The following is a 6,040-nucleotide window of genomic DNA, read 5'->3' as shown; positions in this document are numbered from 1 at the left end:
GGCGGCCCTCGTCTCCGCGCTCGCGGTTACTAGCTCCGGCGATGGAGATGAGGAACGACGTTGCTCCTCCTCCGACCTCTGGCGTCCCGATCTGCATGAGTCGGGTGGTGCTGGTGCGGTGGTGATGCTGGTGCGGTGGTAGTGCGAGAAGAGGCACAACGGTGGAGGAGTGCCGGCCGTGGCGGCGGGAGGGCCGCGGCGACGGACGCGGCGGCGAGGAAAAAGGCGCCTGGGGCGGGGTTTGGAGAGGATAGGGTCCTCTTGTTGCTGGGGACCCAAAACTAAAATTTGGGAGTGCTTCTAAAATGGGAGCCTAAATAGAAGCCCCATTAGAGTGGATTTTTTTGCTCAAGTCCCTAGATTTAGAATAGGGACTAGTAGGGGCTTGGGTCGGAGTTGCTCTAAGACACAGTTCAAAAATAAAGAAAAAAATTCTACTCGATGTGGTTTAATATTAGAATAAATTACTACTCTTATCTGGTTTAAAAATCTTATATATTTGGATTATTAGGATTAGTAGGTATCTATGTTACCTTAAGAAAAAATGGATATAAAGAAAAAAAAGTTGACTGACAAGGACTCGGCTCTGAAACCGGAAAAAAAAGTACAACCTACCAGGAGCCCGTATTCCTGACGCACGGTTACACAAAAAAACAAAAAAAATCTACTCGATGTGGTTTAATATTAGAATTGATTACTACTTTTATCTTTTTTTATTTGGTTTAAAATTCTTATATATTTGGATTATTATGATTAGTATGTATCTAGGTTACCTTAAGAATACGTTTTGGAATTGGACTTTGTATCGCGCTAGACAAGATGTATTGTAAGTCGTAGGAGCATGGGTTATATATGGCTATGCGTTCTAACCCTTATTTTGAAGTTCAATTGTGATTTTATCCTCATGTTGTCACCATTATGATTTTACCCTTGCTTTGTGAAAAACAAAACTTCAGTTACCCCTACTTTTAACTCTTGTTAGTTTTTTATGCAATAAAGAAATAAAAAACAAAATAAACTTCACAAGAAGACCAAAATACAATAATACCCCTTCCCCATTCTCTCCTCTACCAATTCATTTCTCTCCTTCTATGACCGAAATCCTCCGTCTCTCACGTACTCCCATACTCCTGTTCTACGACCGAAACCCTAGCATAGTGTCGGGCTTCGGCGACGAGGGAGGCTGGGCAGCTCCTAGTGCCGTGCGGCCAAGGCTCCAACCAACCACCCCCTCCGTCCTTCGCCGCTAGGATTCCACGGTGTCGCGGCGCTTCGTGCAGCGCGGGTGGCCATCATGGGATGCCATCGTGGGTGGCCGTCGTGGATCCAGCGCGCAGCTCAGCTGGTGTCACGAGCGCAGGCGCATAGGGCCAGCGCGGGATGACCGACTGCACAGGCAGGCAAGCGAGCGACCATGGAGCTGGAGGCTGGCAGGTCCAGAGCCAAGGAATTGGTGTGGAGGTATAATTTTTTGACCTCTGAGTGTGTATTGGCCAATTGTGGGACGAATTAACCTTGGGCTTTAGGCAATTGCGCTAATTTGGTTTCAATTGCTCTGATTTGTAGGCAAAACACATGAATTTTAATCTATTTGTTAGGGTTCTGTCATTTTTCAGTTTGCCTGATGGGGCACCAAAATGATGGCAACAGGGTCGAGCCTTGCCTACTCAAGTTGTTGACATGCATAGCTTCAACCTGCTGCAACTAATCAATTTAATAGCTGAACACGGAGTTCAAAACAATACATAACTTTGTGGCATGAATTGGAGGAATTTTTAGTGGAACTTCTACTGAGATTAAAACTGTTGAGCAGTTGCTTGAGTGGTTTGAACTCAATAAAGACAAGGGAAAGGTGTACATTAATGCCTAAATTAGTGATTTCAAGGGTCCTTTGTAGTTTTTACCAACAAAAAGTAGGTGCCACCCTTCTATGAGGAATAGAGTGCCCACCAATGAGACAAACAATGTTGAACTTGGTCATTAGTACAAATGCGGGCAAAGGAATTGAGAAGGTTGTAGATGATGTGTATCCAGGAGTGAAACATAGAGAATGCATGAGGCACTTAATGGAGGAACATGAAGAAGAATGGGTATAGTGATGAGCTTTATGGTAAGAATATGTGGGCAGTTGCCAAGTGTTTCACACATGAGAAGTTCAAGTACTTCATGCAAAACATAGAGGAGAAGGATCCTAGTGCACTATCCTAATTGGATGACAACCATCCATATATGTGGAGTAGAAGCCTATTTGGAGAAGAATGCAAGATAAATTACATCAACAACAACCTCTCTGGAAGCTTTAACAGTTGGGTGTCCCAAACCAATGATTTTCAAATTATGGATATGATGACACGATAAGACAAATGATCATTGAGAATGTTCCGAGAGCCAAGACTGCTAGAAAAATGTCAGGTACAATCATTCCAACTGTGATCAATGCTCTAAATGCTAAAGCCAAGAGCATCAAGGACCATGAGGTATTGATATGTGGGGCTGGAAATGCTGAAGTAACTGTGAATAGATTCAGGTACGCAGTCAACTTAGGCCAAAGAACATGTACTTATAGGGCTTGGCAAGTAACTGGAAAGCCCCGCACCCATGCTTTAGCTTTTGTTTCTAAGATTAGTAGAGAGGTACGAATGGATGACTTTGTGCATGAATACTTCTCTATGATCACTTCATACACATGTTCTTTCAATCCAGTGACATCCAAGGATAATTAGCCACATGTTGATTTGGGCTATAAAATTAAGAAGCTTAAACTAAGAAGGAAACCATGAAGACCAAGAAATTCTAGGATCAAGTCCTTTGATGAGACCACCACTAGTAAGAAAAAGAAAACCATGTTCTAAATGTGGTGAACTAGGCCATGTAGACAAGTATTGCCAAGGAGGCCCAACTGCTAGTCAAAAGACGAACCACTCATCTTCTCAAAATGAATCATCTTCACAAGAATCATTGTGAGTCATGCTCATTTATATATATTTTTGTTTCTTTACTCTTGATTATTTAGTCAACTTGTTTACTAAACCATTTTTCTCCGTTCATGTGAAGTGCATGTAGAAGTGGAAAGGGAATGTGTAGAGGAAGAGCAAGTGCAAATGCAAGAACTAGAACTGAAGGAGCAAAAGGGGCTAGAACAAAAGGAAGAGGAAGAGGAAGATGAGGGAGGTTGGTTGCATTGTTAGGAATAGTGTGATGTATGACAATGAACATATAATATCTTACTATTAGCTACTGCTTTGTTGGACTTGTATGCTGGATGATGGTTGGTGCTGCATGGATACTTTTGCTACACTTTCTTTTGATGTGATATTATCTATCTATATTTGCATGTTGTGTAAAATTATATGTAACGAGTTATCCAATGTTGCTGCCAATTTTTTAAAAAAAACCAAGGGTAAAATCACAATATACTCAGAAATGTAGGGGCATTTTTGCAAGGACAAAGTTGTCCTTACCGAGCCCATTTAACACCGTTACCCATGGAGTAGGGGTCAACCGAAGCTTCATTTTCACAAAGCAATGATAAAATCACAATGTTGACAAAAACGAGGATAAAATCATAATTGGACTTCAGAATAAGGTAAGAATGCAATAGCCCCTTAAAACATCGTAGTACAGTAAGAACAAGCAAAATCTACTTCGTGGCTTGATGGAACCAGACGCAATAAGAGAGCTGTTGACAGTCCTTAAGTATCAAATTTAATTATCAAATAAATAAAGAAAAGGATCCAAATGAAATCAACATCTAGACTTAGGGTTTTATCTGACAGAATTCCATGAGTTTTGGTGTTTGTCTATTTCTGCAGGGGGTTATCATGAAATACGGAAGAAAGGCCCACACGTCGGGATTACATAAAGATATTAACGTGCTGCGCAATTATCTTACATCTAGAAGACTCCAGAAGCCGCGAGACCGAAGCGGAGGCGAAACGGGGCCAGAGGCAGGGCGCCCGCCCTGTTCCCCTAGGCGCCCGCCCACCACCTGAGTCCAATCAGGACTCTGCTTCGTAGGAGATCTCCACTGACCCAAAGGATGAATCTAAACCATACAATCTATGTCGGTTTGATCCAACGGCCTATATTCACTTGAAGGGACTATAAAACCAGACCCCCTGGCCCCTGGAGGAGAGAGCCTCTCAACCCTAATTCATTATTCTTCAAGGGAGAAGAAGCCTCTGATCAAGATTAGAGCCACCACATCAATTAGATATCTAGATTAGCATAGCTACATAGGATTAGAACTAGAAGGAGTCAATCTTCGATTGGTTTCCGGATCTGTCAAGAGGATTCTTGGTAATTCTCTAATTGTGCTTCTAATTGCTTTCTAATTATCTTTGTTCTTCAATATTATGAATATGACTTTGTTCTACTTCAATATATTGCTTATGACTTTGCTCTACTTGCTTATATTCAAGATTATATTGTTCTTAGTTTATCATAGTTATGTACTTGACTTAGTTAGATTGGATCTATATACATGCTTAGGATCGTATAGCGTTTATCCATCGGATCCATGGGTAAATGATAGATATTGTGTAGGCGTGGTGCTTATACCGTATTTATCTGCGATTGTACCCAATATGCCAGATCGTGGGGTAGTTCGTGATAGTGACAGCTTCATTGATTCTTATATAGTCCCCCTCTCGTGTATTGGGCTGGCAGAGCAACATTATTACAGGGGAGTGATTGCTATGTTTCTCATTTACCTTGCTAATATCACTATGCATGGGCGTAGTCTTGTCTCGCAATGATTGCTAAGTATGCTTGCACTAACTATGATATGCTAGACTATATAGTTGAGAATAACTTAGGGAATATTCTTGTAGTTCGTTCTAATACCATGCTAATGACTTTCTAGAGTATCTAATTGAGGTGCTTATCATATTTATATGTGGCTGATCAGACTAATTATCTTTGTCACTATTATTATTTCATATATCCTTTATGTGACACTTATCCCTGTATGAAGAGTTAGATATAATGTTCTCAATTATACATGCAATGATAGATGCTCAATCTCATATTCTATTCTGTAATCAATATTGATGATTGTTAATCCCTTCCCAGTGGTAAAAATATAAATAACGATACCTGGAATACTTCCCGGTTAAAATGCTACATCGGTATTAATCTGTGCGCTTGCAGATCTCATTCATTATTTATTTAGAAGAGCAATTGCATATTTCAATACCGCGTCTCTCATGTCATGCTGGGGATGACAGCTTGGCTTAAGTGGTGTGAGGGATAGGTTTGGCATTTTTGGCACCGTTACTAGATTTAGAGAACTTAGTCTACTTTTGGTAATGATGTTAAGAATACCCAACAAGCATTTTTGGCGCCGTTGCCGGGGAAGGTTGATTACTAATCAGGAATGGAATAAAAGATTTTGAGTTATCATTCGCATCACTAATATGATTGAGCTTATCTATTCTCTCATACAGTTTTACCCCGATATTTTTCTATTTTATCTTATGCAGGGGAATGTATGAATAGAAGATATCTTCCAAGAAATTTTGTTGACAATCCCGAAGCATTATTCAAGAAGACGAGAGCTAAGCTCAAGAAGAGATCATCAACACTTCAGCAAGAAGCTTCATCCAATCAAGAAGATCACCGGAACTTGTCTTCAAAGTTCGAGGCCATGGCGAACAAATCAATCCGCGAGTTCTCAGCTCCCACTACGGACAACATCCGCACTGGACCTGCTGCAGAGATCGATGGCAACTTTGAGCTCAAGCCTGGACTTATCAACATGGTGCAATCCAACCAGTTCTGTGGGAAGGCACACGAAGATGCTAGTGCTCATCTACAACACTTCTTGGAGATTTGCAATACATTCACCATATCAGGAGTTTCCAAAGATGCTATACTACTTCGCCTCTTCCCATTTTCACTGTTAGGAAGAGCGAAGCAGTGGTTCTACGCTACAAAGGAGAAGAATACTACGTGGGCACTCTGCTCAACAAACTTCCTGGCAAAGTTCTTTCCCATGGGCAAGACCAATGCTCTCCGTGGGAAGATTACAAGTTTTCAG

This window comes from Sorghum bicolor, chromosome 8 (genome assembly GCF_000003195.3).
Source record: "Sorghum bicolor cultivar BTx623 chromosome 8, Sorghum_bicolor_NCBIv3, whole genome shotgun sequence".
In the NCBI taxonomy this organism is placed as follows: domain Eukaryota; kingdom Viridiplantae; phylum Streptophyta; class Magnoliopsida; order Poales; family Poaceae; genus Sorghum; species Sorghum bicolor.
This window is presented reverse-complemented; position numbering follows the sequence as displayed.